The sequence below is a fragment of the Heterocephalus glaber genome, unplaced genomic scaffold (genome assembly GCF_053883595.1).
Source record: "Heterocephalus glaber isolate CG9 unplaced genomic scaffold, H.glaber_assembly_v1.0 deba00000676, whole genome shotgun sequence".
Lineage (NCBI taxonomy): Eukaryota > Metazoa > Chordata > Mammalia > Rodentia > Bathyergidae > Heterocephalus > Heterocephalus glaber.
The window spans coordinates 23,153,894-23,175,754 of record NW_028258156.1 but is presented as its reverse complement, the minus strand read 5'-3'; the positions used below and the strand labels follow the sequence as shown (position 1 = coordinate 23,175,754).

General features: G+C 44.9%; 1 long non-coding RNA gene across 15 annotated transcripts in view; it reads left to right on the top strand.

Moving 5' to 3' along the window:
* The window catches only part of LOC101710509 (uncharacterized), a 36,270-nt gene that overhangs the window by 6,304 nt on the left and 8,105 nt on the right, over positions 1–21,861 (top strand). For 5 of the 15 annotated variants that reach the window (XR_015449400.1, XR_015449398.1, XR_015449395.1 and 2 more), the window contains exons 2-3: positions 5,965–9,382; positions 21,384–21,435. This is a non-coding gene — a long non-coding RNA (uncharacterized LOC101710509). Of the gene's footprint in view, positions 1–5,252; positions 9,383–21,383; positions 21,436–21,861 lie in introns of all 15 variants that reach the window. The other 10 variants (XR_002392987.2, XR_002392989.2, XR_015449401.1 and 7 more) reach the window with 7 other exon arrangements.

Below are 21,861 nucleotides of genomic sequence, written 5' to 3'. Positions count from 1 at the left end.
TGATATTTTTAGATCTTTGTATTGATTTCTAGGAATTCCCGATACATTCAAGGTTTAGTTCTTTTGTTTGGTTGAAAATAATATAATTTTCCAGCTTGTTGCTTTTCACCTTTTAATCTTGTTTATGGCATCTTTCCTATACCTGTTTCCCCCACTGTGCTGGAGTTGGTTATCAGACTTTCTCTGAGGCCTTTTGCTTTGTGTCTTGCTTAAGACAGCTCTTCTTCAGGGTCACAAAATATTTTCTTGTATTTCTTTTTATGCTTTATAGATTTTTGTTTTATACATACATCTCCAGGGTTTGTTGTTAATGATGTAAGGTAAAAGAAAAAATCAGTTTTTGATCTTTTTCTGGTTTCCTTCAGTTGCCTTCAGTGCCACACAACTTGAATGACTTCTGTTGAGATCCGCCACACCTTCCCAACCCATGGGTCTCTTTCGGAGGTGTTTTTTGTCTCCTTCCTTGATTTTTTTTTTTCCCCTGTACCAATCCATACTGTTTCAATTTACCCTTGTTTTAAAATAGGCTTTGCTATTAGGAAACAATGTTTCCTATTGCATTATGGGTTTAAAAAATTGTTATCTCAAAGAGTGGTTTTTATTCCTGAGAATGTTGTTATATGCGGCATTGTTCAGTGTTTGCCATAGGATATTTCATGCCCGAACCCGGGCCATATCAGGAAGCTCTTTGGAAGCCTGGCTTTATACCCAGTAGCCAGTTGCGAGGTTTCTGCGTTGTTATTTCTTGTGCTTCACCTACATTTTTAATTAAGCGACCAGGCCGTAGATAGGTCTGCTGTGGGAAATTAAGTCACAGGCTCACACTTCCGTGGGAGCCACAGTGGGAAGGTTGACAGCATCCAGCTCCATCTCTCGCCGGCCACGTGAGGTAGCAGCACCATTACTCACGGAGCTGTGCCAGGGCCCCAGGAAGTGTCAGGGTGCCTGGAGTGAGCGGATGCCCAGGCTGTCGCGCCTCCCTCCCTCTGTTCTCGCTCCAGCGCCCCCTATGGGAGGAAGTCCTGAAGCAGAGAGGCCAGAGCCTGGCTCTCCTGTCTGTGCCTAGAAACAGATCCTAGACTCTGTAAGGTCAGGAGCCAGCCGTGAAGGTCCCCCAAGTCCAGCTCCCTTAGGATTGGAGGCCAGCTCGCTCCTTCCCAAGGAGGCTCCCAGGGCCTTAAGTGAGGTAAATCCCCACCTGGGCCAGTGTTTCACAACCATGGCCAATTCTGCCAGCCCCGCCTCCCATTTGGTAAAGTCTGGAGACATTTTTGGTTGTCCTGACTGGGGCAGAGTGGGTAGAAGCCAGGGATGTAGCAAGACACATAAGACAGCCTTCCCTGAAAGTGTTTGCCCCGTCCCGATGGTGTAGACCTGTTAGCCACAAGTGGTCTTTCTCTCCCTCATTTTCAGTGAATGCCTGACCCTCTATCTTACAATATAGTTATTATTTGATACTCTCATAATGAAGCCTTTCCTATTATCTGAGTCATTTACAGATCATTGCTTTTCGACTCCAATGGGAAGTCTGATCGGTGTTAAGACACCCATGCTGGATAGCTCTTATTACTCCCAATTCACAGATGAAATTGAAGTTGGGGTGGGGAATTAAAATACATCAAGGCTCCCTCCCCCTCCTTTCTTACATTCCCAGTTATCAAACACCCGGCCAGTGCTGCACAGTTGTGCCGTTTCTCAGGGATCACTGTTCACATCACAGACATCACAGATTTATTACGATAATTTTCCTGGCAAATGGCAGTGAAGTGGCTTATTCTGTTGAAATCAGGAATAGAAAGACTGTTTTCTGATGTGTAGAAGTAAAGCTTCTACAAGCAGGTGTGCCTTTTCCTAATGCTCGCTGTGGTGCTAGACGGACCAGCAGAAGGAGGGCTGTTACTGGTGACTTTGTGTGCATTACCAACTGGGAGTTCTACTCTGCCTGAGTAGGAGGCTGGGAGGTCGCATGGGGAGTTAGAGGCAGAAGGTTTTTCCAGTGGCTCCTCTTGAGGAGGCCTTCATTTTTTCATGTATGCAAGTATGTTGGTATTCAGGGAAGTAGGCTAATAATGGTCTCCTATAATGCCTGTAACTACCCAAGTGGGGGTGGAGTATATAAAGGAATCACAACCCCATTTATAGTCGGAGTAAGAGAGCTGGGCAGATTTGCCTTGCCTGGTGTGTGCCAGCACCCAGGTTTCTGGGAAGAAGCTTTGCATTTCCTGGGCAGTGTGTGTGTAGTCAGAGGAGAGCGAGCAGGCGCCTGTGACTTCGCTGCCCGACGGGGACACCAGGGGTCTCAGCAGGCCGAGCGGGACAGGCCGAGGGGTGGGCAGTGCAGGCTGGAGTTGAGAGGAGAAACTTGAGCTGGGCCCTGCCAGGCCGGGAGGGTATAGATAACTGGTGGCAGAGTGACCCAGAGATGATGGAGGAGGACAGTGGCCTCTCAAGGAAGAGCCTGGGTCACAGAGATAATAAAGCAAACCCTAGGGCCAGGGATTTAGCTCAGTGGTTCCACCGCCTGCGCCTGCAAGTGCAAGGACCCAAGTTTGATCCCCAGTACCAAAAAAAAAAAAAAAAAAAACACCAAACAAACCCTAAAACAGATCCCTGAGTGGGCTGCACCTGCATCTCAGGAGGTTTGGAACCGAGGAGTCCAAGAGTAGGATTAGTGTGAGATAATGTGAGCACCCATGCAGTGTGTTCTCCACCAAGGGGGACTGTTTCTTTGAGAAATAATTTTTATCAAGAAAGAATTTCTAAAATTAGGTCTGTATCTGTCCTAATGAGCTAATTAGGTGAGAGAGATGAACCTTTAAAGATTCTGTAGCCTTCTGGTTGGCATGTTTAGAAATCACTCCCAGTTGTGCTGATACAAGGGGAGTCTCGGGGTTTGTGGCTTGCACCCCAGCATGGGGTCATTTCCAGAGGTCAGCCGAGTAAAACCTCTATTTTAATTGGGCTGACAGCACGCCTGGGTTGGCCTGAGGAGCCCAGGTGATGCTGGTCATGTCAGCACGACTATGAATCCTTCCCCTGTAGGCACAGAAGGGCCTGGGCTTGGGGGATAAACGCTACGGCTGCCCTAATTCCAAGGGAAGCACTTGGGACATTTTGGTTTCTTCTATAAGTTCTCAGGGGCCAGAAGGGATGCTCCCAGCTTACGGATATTTGACCACATAGGCATTCTATCTTTTCGAAGTGGTCGTATTTTTTCCTTGCGTATAAAGTAATCATTACAAAAAGAATGTTGTCATAAACCTAGAAATAGGTGTTCATACTTTGATTTATGTGCATATATATCTATATATTACTATCCACATGTTGTCTATGTATCTATCAGTCACATATTTATACACTCTATATTCTCAGTCTCCAAACCAAACCACTTTTTCAGAGTAGCATTCCATATATACATATGTGGATATAAATATACCATGTAACGTTATATAATAATATAGTTAACATGGGTCAGTATCACTTTTAAAGACTGTTCAGTATTCCAGTGAATGTTTTTTCTTGAGCAATAATATATTTAATACCCCATTATGGCCTTGAGATTGTTTCAATTTTTGAATATATTCTTCCTCTTCTTTTTTTTTTTTTTTTTTTTGGTGTGGGGTACCAGGGATCGAACTCAGGACCTTACGCTTGTGAGGCAGGAGGGCCTCCACTGAGCTAAATCCCCAGCCCTTTAAAATATATTCTTAATAATGATATAATGAATGTTTTGTGTAGCTAAATCTTTTTGTACATTGATGATTTTTTTGAACATGCTTTTCTGTAAACAAAATGGCCAAATCAAAAGGGAAATGAATTAAAAAAAATTTTTTTTTGAGACCAGGTCTGTCTACATAGCCCAGACTGGTCTTGAACTCACAGTGAGCTTCCTACCTCAGCCTCCCAAGAGTGCTAGGGTTATAGACATGCACTGCCATGCCTGGCTCAAAATTGGCAAACTTCATTGTAATGTGTGAGAATTCCCATTTCCTCATGACCCCATCTGTGCTATGTCACCATTCTTTCTCATCTTTCATTCTGAGGAAAGAATTTCATCTCTTGGTTATTTTCACTTATATCTTTGATTAACAATGATTTGTATTTTTTTTTTGTAAATTGCCCTCTTTTCCATTAGAGTGTGTAGCTTTCTCTTATTGAATAGTAAGAGCTACTTCCATATTAGATAAAATAACCCTTTATGTTATAAGTTGCAAGTTATTCTTTCTATTTGCTATTTGTCTTCTATTTATAAATTTCTGTGTGTGCATGTGAATCTGGATTGAGGAGCCATTGTTGTCTTGTAATTATGTCTATCAGTCTGTTCAGACTGTGAAATGTTCACAGTCTCTTCTGATGCTTTCAACCCTCTTCAAGCCTCTTGTTCTAAGCATGGCAGTCTGGGCATCAGAGAGAGAGAGAGAGAGAGAGAGAGAGAGAGAGATGTGGTATCATTTTTGCTTCTAAATCTCTCAGAAGGGCTTAGTCACTTTCCAAATTCACAGATAAGTTGCTGCAAGTGAGAGCTGGTGCTGTGCATTCTTTTCCTCCACCACAAAGCACACATGCCTTCGTTCATGGATGGCCCTCGCGGAAGTTGGGAGGGACTAGTTTGTTTAGATGTTTGGCAGGGTGAATCATATTGTCCCATTGGTGTGCTATAATTGCACTGATGTGTTCTCAAAAAACTGTGGCACCAACCCAAGATTCTAATACATAGTCAAGAAAATGCCACAGCCTGTTGCTGTTTCCCAGTGATGGCAGCTTTCCATGGAGCAGTGCTACCTGGAGAGGGGCCATGCCAGGCAAGCCACCTCCAAGGCCAGCTGGAAAGGGCCGTCATGGGCGACCTTGTGTCTGGTCTCTGGTGCTGGCATGCTCAGTTGAACCACCTGTGAGCTTTCCAGACTGCTTCTTTGTCTGTAAGTCTCTATCCTTAGGCTCTACTGTGCCTGCTTAACCCTCTCTGTTTACACCAGGGCCAAAGGAGGAAGAGAACCCTCTCCACTTAGAGATCTCAAGACAGTCCCTAGGTTGTCACTATCTGCTGTCCTCCCTTCTATCAGAGTCCTTGTGGGGGGGGGGTGTCTCTGGAGACCATGAAGAGTGGAGTGTGAGATGGGTGAGGGCCCAGTGCTGAGCAGTGGGGACTGGGAGTCCAGCCTGGGTGCAGTCTGAGGGTGCCAGACCCCACTGCTGACTGATTCTTACAAGGTAGGGGGCTGGGGATGGACCAAGGTCCTTCTCTCCCCCAGGAACTGTTGAAGAGTAACAAGTGTAACAACGAGAACAACCTGCTCCCATCAGTATGGCACCAGGTTTGTGGTGTACCTCTTGGGTCTGAGAACAGTCTCTCCTACGGACTGACCCTGTACTTTTAGATGAAGTGTATTAGGGATCCCCTCAATGTGGAGAAGATCAGTGAATTTCCTTTCTACCTACTCAGTGCCATTTGGTGTCCCTCTTCCCACCTCCCTATTCAGTACCACAAAAGCCAACGCATGAGTTAGCACAGCACAACTCTCCTCAGACTCCCAGGGAGGGAGAGAAACCAAATATGGACCAAGCCCAAGTCTCTCCAGTGGGCAGAGCTTGCTGATAAGTAAGCTTTTAGTCTTGTGATGCACTCAGCAGTCCACATCCCCTCCAGGGGCTGCTGGTAGGAGGAGGACTCTCCTGAGGAGAGGTCCTGAGAGCCAATCCTAAAGAACAGATAGCCACCACTAATGACAAGCTGCCCAGTGCCCAACTCTTCTGCTCCTTAGGGATCTGAGTTGGGGAAGCTGGCTAGATCAAAGGAATTACAAGTCCATTCTTTTCTCTTTTTGAGGTCTGGGGTTGAGGGTTGTAGAATAGAACATCTCCATTTGTTCATTCCAGAAGTGTTTGCCAAGCTCTCCTGTGTTGCAAGCCCTTGCAGAGAGTGGGAAAGAGGCATTCTGAGTGTGTTATGTCTTGATTTTGCAGGGGCATCTCACAGAGTCACAAATGGCATCTGTGGGAGGCCGATGGTGGCCCCTAAAGATATCCGGTCCTAATCTGTGAAACCCATGGATGTTACATTACACGGTGAAGACTTTTCAAAGGTGATTAAGTTAAGGGTCTTGAGGTGGAGAGATTATCCTGGATTATCCCTGGGGTCCTGAATACCATTATATGTACCTGAAAATATGAGGGAGACTGAGGGAGGTTTTGTGGCACACACAGAAGAGAAGATGGAAAGATGGAGCACAGAAAGATTGGAAGGTGCTGAAAGTAAAGAGTCCTTAAACATGGGAACAATCCAGCCATAAGCCACAGCACTGAGGTTACCAAAGCTGAAGAGGCCAGGAGTATGTTCTCCCTGGAGCTGCTGGGACAGGAGGGGCCTTGATTCAGGCTCAGTGAAGCGGAGGTGGAACTTCTCACCTCCAGAAGTGTCAGAGAATAAATTTGTGTTGCTCTAAGCAAAGTTGTGGTCGCTTATTACAGTAGCCCCAGGCCATACTTGTGGGTAAAATGAAAGCCTGAGTCTAGAAGACAGTTGAGGTAAGTAGAGTCACAGATACCTGAGCAACTTGATTTCTCCATTCACTTGGGAAATGTCTGTTGAGCTCCAGGCACAGGAGGTAAGAGTAAAGCAGACACTGTCCCTACTAACACTACAGTGCGAAGCAGCAGGTAAGTAAAAAATATAAAGAAGTGATTTTAGTTATAGATAAGTGCTTTCAAGAGAATAAAATAAGGCAATGTGGAGTTGGTGGGAATAGAAAGGCCTTTATGTTACCATATTATGAGAGCTGAATCCAAATATCAAGAAGGAATTACCATCTAGAGAAGGAGCTTTCCAAGGGGAGGGAGCTGCTAGTGCAAAGGCCCTGGGGTGGGAATGAATGTGCTTGAGAAACAAGCAGAAGGACTAGTGTGATGGTTCATTTTGATTGTCAACCTGATTGAATGGAGAACTGCCTAGGAAATTAATAAAGCACAGTCCGGTGTGTCTGTGAGATGTTTCCAGAGACCTTTGGCATGTGGGACAGTAAACTGAGCCGGGGTGGGGGGGGGCCTGTGTAGCACCATCCAACAGGCTGGGGAACCAGGTGGAACAAAAGGGGAAAAAGATGGAGGTACACCAGCACAGTCACTCGTGTCTCTCTCTCTCTCTCTCTCTCTCTCTCTCTCTCTCTCTCTCTCTCTGTCTCTTTTTCCTGGCTGCTGTGAGGTGAGCAGCTTTCCTCCACCAGACCCTTCGACCATGATGTCCCTGCTAACAATGGGGCCAGATGAACAGTGACCTTTGACCACAAGTCAAAATTAACCTTTCCTCCTTTAAGTGGTTTGTCTCAGGTATTTTGTCACAGCAACAGAAAGCTGACTAACACAACCAGATTTCTCCAAATCCATGTAGAAAGAAAGTGCCCATGGAAGGCTCAGGGGTCTGTCTTGGGCCCTCTGCTGTAACTAAATTGGACATAAATAAGATATCTTATTTACCATAAAGTAAACATAAAGCTTCTGGTTAAGACTTGTACAATATTTGGTTAGAGTCAGGGGTTAGGTTTTAAAATACCTTAACAGATTTGCACAGAACTCCCCAAATGAGATTCAACTGGGACAAACTGTGACTTAGGATTCAACCAAATGATTTCCCTAAGTCAGAAAGGGACCCCTCCTTGAATGTGGTACTTGGGCAGACCTAGAGCTCAACATCAGCAAAAATCTGATAAGGCTCAAAAATGGTGAAGCACTTTTACAAACATTGTAACATTTGGGGTACAATTCAAGGTTGGGGAGAAGTAGCCAGGAGATTGTTTCCGAAGTACTGAGTGGGCACCAGATTGTATGTGACCATAGGAACAATTCATTTGTTCACTTGCCCGCTCAATAAATGTTTAATGAGCAGCCCTGCCACTGACTGGGCTTAGGGAGATGACAGCAACCGGGGTGGAAACACTTGCTGACCTCATAGAGCTTCTTCTGGATAGACATGGCAGACTTAATTGGGTAATTATTGTCTTTTTTACTGTATTCGATTTTTTCAGATGATAAAATTATTTTATAGTAATAAAACAGCAAAATCAAATACTATGGAAATAGATAACATAGAAAAGAAAAATGCTCTAGCAACCCATTCCCCTGACTATCCTGCATGAATACAAAGAAATCTACTTCATTCCTTTTAAAAGCTGAATAATATTCCATGCTATGAATGTGCTGCAGTTTAACTAGTCTCTTACTGATACATATGGATGTTACTTCCAGTTTTCACAATTATAAACTATGTTGCAAAAAAATTATTCTACATATATTTTTTACATAGCTTATGAGTATGTAAAGGACCAAAGAGTATGAATAAGTTAAATCAAGATACTACCATACCTCTTACCATTCGGGGTGGACCTGAATGAGAGTATACAGGAAAGAGCATGTTCCCTTGTAGCCTCAGCAGTGCTGGATGTTATCAATAATTTTAATGTTTGCCTGTCTGATAGGCAGCAGACCGTAATATCTTGCCATTGTTTAAATGAACCCTTTGGACCTACAGTGGAGATAACAATTAAGCAGGGATGGGCAGGGAATTGCACAGAGACCTCGTTAATGAGGCTGGAGCTGCCAAGCTATCAAGTTGCTCTGCAGGTGCAGGCAGGGTGACCAGGCAGTGCCTGAGCTTCCAGGCAGTGCCTGAGCCCTCCTTTCCAGAAGCCTGATAAATGCCCCAGCAGAGAGTAAGGGAGAGGGAAGCGGGAGGCGGGGCCAAACCTCACAGGGCCCGTGGTTCACCTTACCGGGTTTGGTTTTTATTCCAGGAGAAGAGAGGAGCCAGGAGAAGAGAGGAGCCAGTGGAAGGTTCACACTGTGTTGCATGGGCAGGCTGACACTTTGCACAGACTCCTCTGGCTGCCGTGCAGGGAGCGGACTGGGGAGAGCAGAGAGAGGGGCAGATGGGAGCACGTGGGAGCTATGTTGGGAGTCCAGGGAGGAGTGGTGGTGTCCGGGACTGGGTGGGAGGCCAGGGCTGGCATGGAATAGACAGACTGAAGAGTTATTCAGGCCACAGACTGATAGGAGGGGCTTGGGTGGGGAGTGAGGAACAGTGGCCAACTGGATGGCAGATGGAATGGGAATGGGTATGAGACAGATGTCAGAAGAGCAGGCGATGGTTTTCCTGGACAGTGGAGCCCAGAGGAGAGCCCTGCTCCAGAGCAGCCGCCCAGTTCCTGGCCACAATGCCCACGGCCCACTCAAGGCAGGCTGCCAGGGATTCACAGCCTGACCACAGTGACCGCACTGAGAGAGCAGCTGAGCCGTGGCCATGACGGAGTCTGCTGTGAAAGCCTGCCTGGGAAGGGAACAGTGCCGCTGGGGCTGAGGAGACCTCTTGCGTGGAGTTTGAAGGAGAGCACAAGTGAGTGGGAGCATTTGGTCCCAAGAAAGGCTGCAAAAGAGAGGCAGGACTTGGAAGTCAGGAGGGAGCCTCGGTCACGAGGCGGGGGGCGGAGCACAGGAGCTGCGGGGCTGAAGGCCCTCCAAGCACTGAAGAGGGGGGGCCGTGCCCGTCCCTGAGCGAGCCGGGCTTTCAAGCTGAGCAGATCTGAGTGATTTCCTGCTCAACACTGTCAGCTGGGTGACTTTGAACAAGTCATTGAGCGTCTCTAAGATTGTTCTTGTCATAGATGTCATAATATTTAGAATATTTATTTCTTGGGGTCATTATGAGAAACAAAGAGATATGCATGAGAATAGAGAAAATATTTGCAACACAAAACCAACTGCTAGAGACCTGGTATCCAGAATTAAGTGTTGAAAAAAGAAAAAAGTCTCCTATAAATCAGTAAAAAAGGCAGCCAACCAATAGAAAAACAGGCAAAAAATAAATCCAGTAATTAACAAAGAATATTAACATGCTGAAAAAGATGTGATCAACCTGATTAATAAAGGAAAGTATAGTGAGATTCCACCTGCAGCCATGTGGATGAATTCTACTGATGGAATGCTGAGCAAAAGAAGCAAAACAGATACATGCACACAACACAATTCAGCGCACTTGAGGTTCAAAATCCAAGCATCCAATCTGCAATAAAATACATGTTCATCAGCTTTGCAAACTTTGAAAAATATGACAATATGAATTGATGGTGAAGTAGTGAGCAACAGGAAGTCTTTGTGCTGCAGGTGGGATGCAGATGGGTGTGACCATTGGGACAACATTTTGGCCTTTTCTGATACGACAGAAATCATGCACAGCCCAACATTTCCATTCTTGAGTGTGCCTATCTAGGAGGATAAATAAATTGTATAAATACAGTGTGGAGCACAAGAAACAATACATAGCAAGTGATTTTACTTTAGAATTCAAAAATCTGCAGAATTAAACTGTAGATTATGTAATACAGTTTATATTTTACAGCACATCCTTCCCTCTAAGCAGGGGTCTGCCATGATTGGTATTAGTCTATTTCTTGACCTAGGAAGGGGATAGTCATATGAGCTTTCGCTTTGTGATTGTTCATTATATTGTACATTTGTTTTGAACCCTTTAATCCAAGAGTATTTCATTCCACACTTTAAACAGGTTTAAAAAGAAGATAGCTAACACTTGTAAAATGCTTGGCATGGTGCCTGGCCCATATTAAGAGCTCAACAGATGGCAATTTTATTTACTGATATAACCCAGTTGTTAGAGCTGCCTGGTCTCCTAAGCAACCTTCCAGCTCCCGGACTTCGCTCTGTCTCCATGAGGCTTGGCTTTGAGGTTCAGATTCTGGGCTCCTGTGTTTTCCACTGAAGTCTCAAACCCTGTTTCTTATGGCAGCACTTCTCAATTGAGATGTGGTTTACTGTACTGCCTCAAATGTTCCCCAAGTGTGCTGCCAAACCTTGGCAACATGCAAAACATTTTTTAAGCATCTCTTTGGTTATGCAATTCTAGAAAGCTAGATCGGTAAACTGAGCACCTGGAGATGGGGCAGAGCCAGATCCAGCCTGCTGCAAGTCAGAAGTCAGGGGTTAAGGGTGGACTTGGATGCAAGCTAGTGCTGAAGAAAAGGGACCTCCTGAGTTTGAGAGAAGTAAAAACACACCCAAACCATGACAATGCAGAAGGGACCAGATGAATCCTGGGATCACAGTGACTGCTATTTAAACCCTGCACGTGTATAGCCCTAAATTCTGAACTTCCACAGAAAGGTTGACAAGCACTGACTTAAGGTAACCAGAGCATGTCTCTCTTCCTTGCAAGCCTAATAAAGGGATGGCCATTGTAAAGTTATCAGAAAGATTGTTGTGTACAACAGCTACTTATAATACCAGCTGGCTATGAGTGGTATTGAGCCCGTGTGAGCAGTTACAAGCTGGTTATGAGCCCATCAGAAGCCGGGCAGAGCTTTCGTCCTCATCTCTGCCTCGGGAGGTAGATGCTGTTGTCCTTGCCATTGCATCAGGTACAGCTGAAGCAGAGGAGTGTAGGAACTTGCTGAAGGTCACACAGCAAGTAAGGGCTGGAGCCAAGAAGAAGGATCGTTCTTATTCTCTCCTTCCACAGGAAGGGTGTAGTCCAGGGTTTGGGAGTTAAATGGAGGCCAGTTTTGCTAATAATAAGCAAAAATACCCTGGCATGGGGAGTTCTGGAAAACAGCAATGCTCTCTAAGCAGTTTGGCTGTTTATCACGTTTTAGAAGAGATTCCTGCACTGGACAGCAGGTTGGACTAAATTCCTTTCAAGGTCCTTCCAGAGAGGCCAAGATTGCAAGTATAGTCTTGGTAGAGCTTCAGATAGGGAGCTGGGATATATGCTCAGTTTCTTTTAAAATGCAAACCTCCAAACTGCAGGGCTGTTGGAGTACTGCTTTCATGTTGGGTTTCAAGAGCTCCCAGGCCCAGTCAAATGACTTTCCCTACAGGTTGTTTTCAGCTAGGCTTTTAGCTGACTGTAGTTGCATGGAGCCTTTGGCTGGCAACGAGATACCTCTCTAAGCTTCAGAAGAGAACAATTTTCATGAGACACATTCCCCCACACTCAGTGCTTTAATTTCTGACTGGAGGCACTGATCACTGGCTCTTTCCAGTCATGCCTCCCATGAGTCCCGTGTGTATTGTGAACACCACATGTGGGGTGTTGACAATGACGTTTGGTAGCATTTGGGCTTTTTGCTGAAATGATATGTCTGGCTGTGTTTCCAGGGTTACAGAAGCTTCCTTGGTCTATGACTGTGTCCAACAGAGACGCATGGCTTTTTGGTTTTCAGAGCCTCTGACTGCCCCCTCCCCCCATAAGGGAGGCACATGGCCAGGTCTCTAGCCGGAGTTAGCTTTGGTCGAGCCTTTGCTGTGACCTTGCAAAACTGATTGGGCTGTGGTTGATTATTTGACCTGGGCCTGGAAAATAAATCCTAGTGTTTTTCTGAGGGCAGAGCATATCATAACTTTTAAGGGCTTAGGCTCATAACTATTTTAACTAAACGTGTAGAGGCTTAGGAACTGCCATAGATACAATTTATCATTGCACAGTTAAGTAGTTCGTTTACTATGTCAATTACATTGAGTTTATTGAACAGATACTATTTTTACTTGACATTATTTTTAAAAGCAATTTTTGGGTTCCCAGCAACATTAAGCAGAGAGTACAGAGAGTTTCCATTACTCCTTGTCCCACACATGCACAATCTCTCCTGCTACCAGCATCCCCACCAAAGTGACACATCATTACCTCCCAAAGTCCATAGTTTACAACAGGGTTCACCCTTGCTGTTGTATATTCTGTGGGTTTGGACAAATGTATGATGACACATACCCACCACTATAGTATCATTCAGAGTAGTTTCTCTACTGTCTTAGTTAATTTTTCCTCGTTGCTGAGACAAAATACCTGACATCCAGAGTTAAGGAAAGGTTGATTTAGCTGACAGTTTGTAGAGGTTTCAGTCCATCTTCTGGCTCCAAGGCAGGTGGCGTGGCAGACAGGCCATGCAGAGGAGAAACAGTTCCTGGTGGTCAGAAAGTAACAAAAGCATCAAGGGAGCAAGGTAGGGGCCCTCAACAGAGTCTTTCTGGCCTTTTTATGCAGACTGCTTAGGGCGGGTAGCACTCACACCCATAATCCTAGTTCCTTGAGCCTAGTTTTGCATCATGAATCAATTCCAGAAAAAGCCCCACCTGTGACTGCATGAGGCTTTGGGGGAGACATCTGAACACAAGCCATGATATCTGCCCTAAAAACTTTTCCTTGCTCCACTTATTCCACCCCCTCCCTAACCCCTGGCAAACCACACCTTTTTCCCTACTGTCTCCATGGTGTTACCTTTTCAGAATGTGACATAGTTGGAGTTACATGGGATGCAGCTTTTTCAGATGGGCTCTTCCACTTAGTAATATACATTTAAGGTTCTTCCATGTCTTTCTAAGGCTTGATGGCTCCTTTTTAGTGCTGAGTAATATTCCCTTGTGTGGATTTACCACAGTTTTTTTGTTGTTGTTTATTTTATTTTGGTCCTATCTCATAGTTAAGGACATCTTGGTTCTTTCCAAGTTTTGGCAATTATGAATAAAGCTGCTAAAAACATCCATGTGCAGTTTTTTTGTGTGGACATAACTTTTCAACAATTTTGGGTAAATACCAAGGAGCACAATTACTGGATTGTATAGTAAGGCTATATTTAGTTTCGTGAGAAACTGCCAAACTGTTTTCCAAAGTGGCTGAACCATTTTGCATTCCCACCAGAAATGGACAGGAGTTCCTGTTCTATACCTCATTCATATTTGGTATTGTCAGGTTTTTGGATTTTGACCAGGCTGATAGGTATATGTGGTATCTTGCTGTTGTTTTAATTTGCATTCTCTAATGGCATATGCTATTGAGCATCTTCTCATATGCTTTTTTTTTGCCATCTACATATCTTCTTTGATGAGGCATCTGTTCAGATCTTTTGCCCATTTTCATTTGGGTTGCAGAAATTCTTATTGTTGAGTTTTAAGAGTATTTTGTATATTTGGGGTAGTGGTCCTTTATCAGGTATGTCTTTTGCCATTATTCTCTCTCAGTCTGTGGTTTGGCCTGTCCTCTTGAACATATAACAATGCTGTGTTAGTTGTGGTACAGCCATAGAAAGTGTATTTAAGACAATTGTCCCCATTCAAGTTGCTTTTATTTTATTTATTTATTTATTTATTTATTTTTGGAACCAGGGATTGAACTCAGGACCTTGCACTTGCGAGGCAGGCAGCAGAACCACTGAGCTAAATCCCTGGCCCCTATTTTATTTTTAAAATAAATTTTATTTTACTTTATCCCATTCCCCCACCCACCCACCTCAAGCCCCCCTTCCTCCCTATGTAAGGTTGCTTTTACTCTTACTGAGAAAAACCTATTTCCTGGAGACAGAAAGCTCTCTGGTCCTTTTTTTACTGGCTAGTAGTGAAGCTTGTAAGTGGATCACAGGAGTAGTAAACACTCCAGAGAATTGATATATTTGGGAAACTTGCTTGGCTATTGTTTTGTCAGTGACAATTTTCAATAAACCGAATTCTGGTGATTCATATATACAGCCTGGCTTGTTAGGGAAGACAAAATACTATTAGTATTCAAACAAACATCAATGATTGATAGTCACACATTGCTTTGGATTCCATGTTCACTGGCATTACATCATTTGATGACTATGATGCAGATGCCTTACCCAAATAAAGTGGCATATGGCAATTCGGCCAAAGAAAAAACTTATCTTATATATCTTTTCTTTCTTGTATTTTGAAATATTTTAAAATGCTTACCAGAAGGGGATCATTTCTAAATAGCACAGTCATAGGGAGTACAGCTCACATGACTTTGCATTTGGAGTCAGCGCTTGCTTATACTGAGTTACAGATCAGTAAATTAAAATGATCTGCCTGAGCTTCCAGGTGAAGTGCAAGTCTTCCAGTGTGGCTATTCCTAGATGCAAACCACCTGGAACCCAGAGATGGGATGTCGGAGGGCTCCTGGTTGGTTCCACCATGGCTCCACCCATCGCCAAGTGCCTGGAGTCATTTGGGAGGGTAAAGTCCAATTTAAACTCTCGAATGAAAGGGAAATTCAAGCACTTGGCAGAGTAGTAGAAGAAACGCTCGGAAGGCAGTCTGATTTGTTAAGGTCCACAACAAGCTGGATTCAGTATCTAGTACACATGCTGTCTTCATTATGTCCACTCTCTTAAAGAGGAAGAAAAGGTCAGTGTGCCCAAGTATGCCATTAATCAGAGAGAGCCACAGAGTTCTGAGAGGCAGTGAGTGGGGGCCAGGAGGAAGAGGACACAGTGGTGTTCCTGACCAGGAAGATATGCCGGGGCACCTGGCTGCAGGTCCCTTTTCCTGGTGAGACTGATACAAATGCTCAGAAAAATGGCAACCTTTCCCAAAGCAAAGCTGAAAAGCAGGAGTTGCAAAATATTTAACCTGGGCAGGTTTTGCACAGGGCCAAGGCCATGGTGCAGGACTCTGCAGGCCCTGGCTCTAGGCCTACCTGTGCCCTTACCATGACCGTAGGCAATTTATTTTCAACCACTGAGCCTTGGTTTCTTCATTTGCAAAACTGGGACAATAATTTGTGCATCTAATACTGTTGCCCAGATGTCAAATACCTGGCACATAGTAGGGACTCAATAAATGTTAAATAATTTTTTAAAAATCACTCGGACTTTATGCAGTTAATGGCTCCACTGTAGGGCAAACCAGGTGTACTCTAAATATACTTCTGCTTAGATTGCTTTCATTAGAAATGAAATATTCTGTCAACTAGGATGCTTTCAGTTACAAGTAGCAAAACCGCCAACTCAAGCTAGCTTAAAAAAATAAAGTGAATTTATTGCTTCACATAACTGGAAAGCCCAACAAAAAGTCAGCTTTAGGAGAAGCTTGACCCAACAGCTCCATGATATATGGAAAAACCTGCTTTCTTTTTTGTTCGTTTTAAAGCAGCTGGTTCTTGCTCTGTTCCCCATACTGGTCCTGAACTCCATTACTCATGTGATCCTCCTGCCTCAGCCTTCAGAGTAGCTGAGTCTACAAGTGCCACCATGCTCAGCTGAGACCTGGTTTCTTTTTGCTTCTGCTCTGCTACTGTGGTATCAGCTTTATTCCAAATCTGGCTTCCTTCGTTGTTGCAAGATGGTCTCAGCAGAAGTCTGGGTCCATCTGTTAGAATTAAGTTTAGTCTGTGTGATGGAAAACACACCATGACAGTGGCTGTACAAGACAGAAGTATATTTTTCCTCCATGTGAAATAAATCCAGAGATAGGCAGTCCAGGGCTGGAATAGTGGTTTCACCTTGTTGTGGACCTAGATGTTTATCTTGGTGCTAAATATTTTAGGGCATCTCAAGATCACCCCAAGGTCCAAAGGGCTGCTGGAGTTCCAGCCATTACATTTGCATTGTGGGCAGGAGGAAAGGTCCAAAGAAAGCCTTGCTTCCTCACTGTTGAGGAAATGCACAGAAAGTACCACACATCCTTGTTTCTTACAACTCATTGGCTAGTACTTAGTCACGCAGGATAGTTGTAAGGATGGGTGGGGATTCGAATCTTTTGTTGGGCTCAAATGTTCCCAGTTGGAAATTGAATTATTCTCATTCCCAGTGTGTATCTTCCCAGAAGATAGGGAGAGTATATATTTGAAGGCTAGTTGTTGCCACTCAGAGCCACATGCTTTCTAATTCAGTCTCAGAGGACCTTTTAGAGGAATTCCCATGGAAGGGAAGAGATGTTTCTTAAAAACAAAATTCAGAATATATAACATATCTCATTGGCTCAAATCTGTTCGAGTACTGCATACCTGGGGCAATCATTGTGGGGGGTGTGGGGAATGGTGATGCTCATTGGCTGAATGCTTGAGCAGCCCCCTTGTATGGAGAGTGGGATTGGTTTCCTTAGCCACGACCAAGACCTGACAGGATGATAGGGAGGGGTGCGGGTGTCATTTCAAAGCCCCCTACTCCTTAAAATTCTGGACCACATCTTAAATTTTAGACCCCTCCCTTATCTTTATGGTTCTTTTCTGAATCTTCTCCAGTCTTTCCTGATTCACACTGGGCACAGTAATAAGACTGCAAACCTCAGCCTCTCGAAACTAGTTTGTCCATCTGTGAATCGGTCAGGATCACGTAGTATCTACCTTTTCTTCATAGAGTGGGTTGGGGGGTGGGGATGGAGCTCAGTGGCGCTGCCACCTGTCTCGAAAACATAAGGTCCCAAGTTCGATCCCCGGTACCAAAAAAAAAAAAAAAAAAAAGAGTGAGATGGTGCACATACACAGCGAGCATTTAATAAAGGTTAAGTGACAATTGGTAAGCATTTTAATATGTTCAACCTGCTTTAAATATTACACAATGCATATACACATTGAACAAGACATTACATGTACAGCTTTTATGGGGTTTTTTGTATCAGTTAAAAATTTTTTAAACTTTAAAAATAAAAGGTGAATAACCAGCATACTATGAGTTCCTGTTTCTTGAGTGTTTCTTGTTTCTGTCATACTTTTTTTTTTTTTTGTACTGGGGATCAAACTCGGGGTCCTTGCACTTGCGAGGCAAGCAGCGGAACCACTGAGCTAAATCCCTGGCCTCATACTTCTTGACCTGAAGCCTTACACTCTTCTTATTCTGCCTGTTTCTACTTCTCTGATTTTTTTTTTCTCTTTTTAGGAATTCTTCTTAATAAATGTTCCTGCCTCTATTTCTGACTTCATCTCTAATTTGCCAAGCCACTTTTCAGTGCCTGGAGATGCAATGATAGGAGAACTCAAGCAGGAGGGCAAAGAGTAGGAAAGGTGTAGTGAGGAGCAGCAGGAGCAGCACAGCCACCCCTCCCTGAGAGAGCCAGCCCAGCCTGCCTGCAGGAGGAAAAGGAGTGTTTTCTGAGGTTCCTATGGATTTACATAAGAGCCACATCAGCAGTCAGTAGGCCCTGGAGCTAGTTTGTCTCCACAGAGCTTAGGGCTCAGCTTGAGGTACATTTAGTTTGGAATTCAAAGGATGTGGTTCTGGTGGTCTTGAACTGACACCTCCCTAGCTGTACTTGGGATGGTTTGCTCTCTCTTCCTCCTCCTGCCCTTCCTCCTTGCTTGGCAAAGATGCAGGGCTGGGAGGATTTGTGCTGGATTTTCTATGCAAAGAGGTACTCACAGAGTTCCTGCCCTGGACCAACCCGGAGATGTCCAGGTTCCCCAGAGTGCTGCCTGCAGGAAGGAGAGAATAACTCACATCCATTGCCAGTCACCACAAGCACCTTGCATGTACAATTATCATATCATCATCATCATAATGGTAATAGTTAACATTGAATATGGTGCTTACTCTGTGCCAGGCATAATTTAAATTATTTTATTTATTTTTTACTTTTTTGGTACCAGGGATCAAATTTGGGTCCTTGCACTTTCAAGGCAGGTGGTGGAACCACTGAGCTAAATCCCTGGCCCTAAATTATTTTATACCCATGACTTTATTTTATTCCTTGCACTCCTTTGAAGTAGTAGCTTCCATTGTTCCAATTTACAGGTGAAGAACTGACCCAGAGGTCAAATAATTCACTCGGGGTCTCTGAGCCAGCATGTGAGAGCCTGGATTCAGCTAAGATTCTTCAGCACTGTGCTCTTCAGTAGACACTATCTTGTCTCTCCAAGAGGAGGTTTAGTGTTATCATCGAGCCCATTGCTATGGTTTGGATCGGGCCGTGGCGCACTGTGCTCATCGGTCAGTAAATCTTGGCTGAGTGTGCTGTTGGAGGTGGGCTGGTCACAGGAGGCAGGTCACTGGGGGTGTGACCTGGAAGGGTACATCTCCTTCCTTGGCTCCTCCTCCTCCCTCTGCTTCCTGGCCACCATGGCGTGAGCAGCTTTTCCTCTGCCCAAACCCATCTACCATGCTCTTCCTGCCTTGGACCCAGCTGACCGTGGCCTATGACCATGAGCCAGAGTAAATCTCTCTTCCTTTAAGTTGTGAGTGTCAGGTATTTGTCCTAGCAAGTAAGAGAGTGACTAAGACACCACTGTACAAATGAGAAGACTGAGGCAAATGAAGAAGAAGTAGGGCTGGATTCAAATGCAGTCAGGAGACTCCAGGGGTGGGTCTTATTTGCTATATCATGCTTCCTTCTCCAGGGACATCTCCACATCCAGGGAGCAGCCTGAGGTCCGCATGGGATGATAACATCAGTAGCCTAGAGTGGCTGCTGGCATTGCACAGGCACAGAATGGTGTGCAAGGTACTTAGCCCTATAGTCCAAGCATTGCTTCTGGACCTGGATGGAGTGAGGGAGATGTACATGTGTGCATCCGTGCATGTGTACCTGCCTGTGTACGTGCATGTGTTAGGGGATGGAGAAAGGCAGCTGGTGACCAAGAAATTGTTTTTGGCCCCAGAAGCAGAATTCACTGTGATTTTGCTGTTCCCTGGTCTCTTCCTCACTTTATCCCAGGGTCATTGATTAAGGTGTCCTGGGACCCTCTAGGGGTTATGAAGCAGCAGACACCAAAATCATAGTGCCACCAGATACCTAAGAGAACTGGCAAGGGGAGACATCATTTATTTATTTACACCATGCCTTGTTCCTCAAAGGATGTTTGACAGTACACAGTAATGACTCTTATACTAGGAGAGCACATCAGTGATATGACAGCGTGCCTTCAATCCCAGCTCTCCTGCTTCCCTTCCCAGGATGAGTCCCATCAACTTCTTGCAACCAGATTTCTTTGTCTCTCAGTGGGAGTGATGTTTTCTTCGTGGAATTGGAGTGATCATTACTAAGTTCATGTCACATTCCTAGCCTGAGTCTAGACTGCAGAGACAGAGGAAAACAGGGGAAGGATAAAATGGAGCCCAGAAATGAAACCAGTACAAAAATTCCTACCATAAAGTTATCCTAACTTTCCCAGAGCTGGTGCGACAAGAAAACCCCAATTGTTAGATCCTTCATGTATTTATGAGAGGAAACAGTGGGCTGCACTCAGGTAGCTGCCCAGGTGAAGGTGGCAGACATCTCTCTGGAGCCCTTCTGAGAAGGACATTGTGGTATTGTAAATGGCGTCCCCAACAACTTCTTTACCATAAACCCAATGACAAGTGCCCTGACTGTCCCTTAAGAGAGACAAAGGGCCACGAGCCAAGCGAAAGCCAATAAAACCCATTCCACTGAGAGCCCTCGGGCTGGAGTCTGGACTGATGCGAGCTTTGTATTGCCTGTTTGTCTTGTAACCTTCCAGTGAGATAGGCAGTACAGCTATGCTCGTTTATAGATAAGTAAACTGAGGCCCAGAAAAGTTAAGAGAGCTGCCCAAGGTCACTGAGTGTATGATCCCAAGCCAGGAACCTCACCTCAGAAGAGGTGGGCAGATAGGGGAGCAGGGCCAAGATTCATCTCAGAGAGTCAACGCCAATGTGCTCCAACGCACAGATGAAAGGGTGATTGAAAACCTGGAGTTCTCCATATATCAAGGCTGCGATAACTTTGGTCTGCAAAAGTGTCAAGGCAGTTAAGTTCCTGTTCTGGCTATTTTTTACAAATGAATATATGACACTCACAGGATACTCAGCACACATCTGTTTCAGTGTTGGCCCTTCTAAACTCACTGACAAGAAACACTTCCATCCCAGCAGAATGTTCTAGAAGGGCCAAATACAGCATTAAGCTGCCTCTGCCTGGCAGACCTTGCACGGTTATACATACAGCCCTCTGTGTTCATAGCTTTCACATCCATGAATTCAGTCAGCCGTGCAATGAAAATATTTGGGGAAAATATTGCATTTGTACTGTATATGGATAGCCTTTTTCCTTTACCATTTATCCCCTAAACAGTACAGTTTAAAAACTATGTGGCATTTACATTGTGTTTGGAATTTTAAGGGATCTAGAGATGATTGAAAACACATGTTAAGATGTGCATGGGTTATATGCGAATACTGTGTCATTTTACGTAAGGGACTTGAGCGTCCCCGGATCTTGATATCCTGTGGGTCCAGGAGCCAATCCCTGCTGGATACCAGGTGATGAGCCAGCCAGCCTTCGGGCTCTTCCCTTTCTTTCGGATCTAGATCAGTTGGTAGAGTCAGGGCTCATGGTCTCAACATTTTGGGGCTGACCCCCTTTTTCCTGCCCGCATCCCCCTCAATTCCTGTATTCCTTATACCTTAGACTGTGTAGACAGCTTGCCTTTGCTCACGCAGAGAACCCAGCATAGCGCAGGCCATAGGGAGAGCCACGCGGCTGGTCCCTTACCCAAGTTGAGAGCCGTGTTCCCTTAAGTCCCTGGCTTCACATATCTCGGGCTTTGTTCTTCCTCAGGAGTTGTCATCTCAACCAACTAGTTCCCCTAACCCCAAATTGCACTTCCTTTCCTAGAGAACAGAGCTTAGCTCATCTCACATTCTCTGTTTATTTCCCAGGCCCTGCCCAGAACTTGCCTTTTCTCCATCAGGTCCTGCCAGAGCTCACATGGTATGTTTCTTCTCTGTATGACCATGTATGTTCTAATGTGTGACTCGGCCATAGCCGTGGTTTTACGCAGCACCTCCCTCTGCAACTACATCATAGTTATTGGAAACTACAGAATAGTTGGCAATTACATTGTTATAAAATAAGAATGAAATAACAATATAGTAAACAGGATGATTGAGTAGGGTACGTTGGTGTACAAGGGCAAGGGGAGCAGCGACTGCTGGCTGGGGCAGTCCCATTGGGTTCCACAGAGAGGTGAGGATGGGCTGAGTATGAGGCGAGGGTGGGAGGTGATGAGTGGGGAGCAAGTAGGCGGGTCACAGGGAGGAGAGACAGCTTGAATAAAGGCATGAAGGTGGCCCGACCCGTGGCCCACAGGATTGGAGGTGAGCAGGAGTCCTGGGCAGGTCGGAGGAGCAGGGAGCA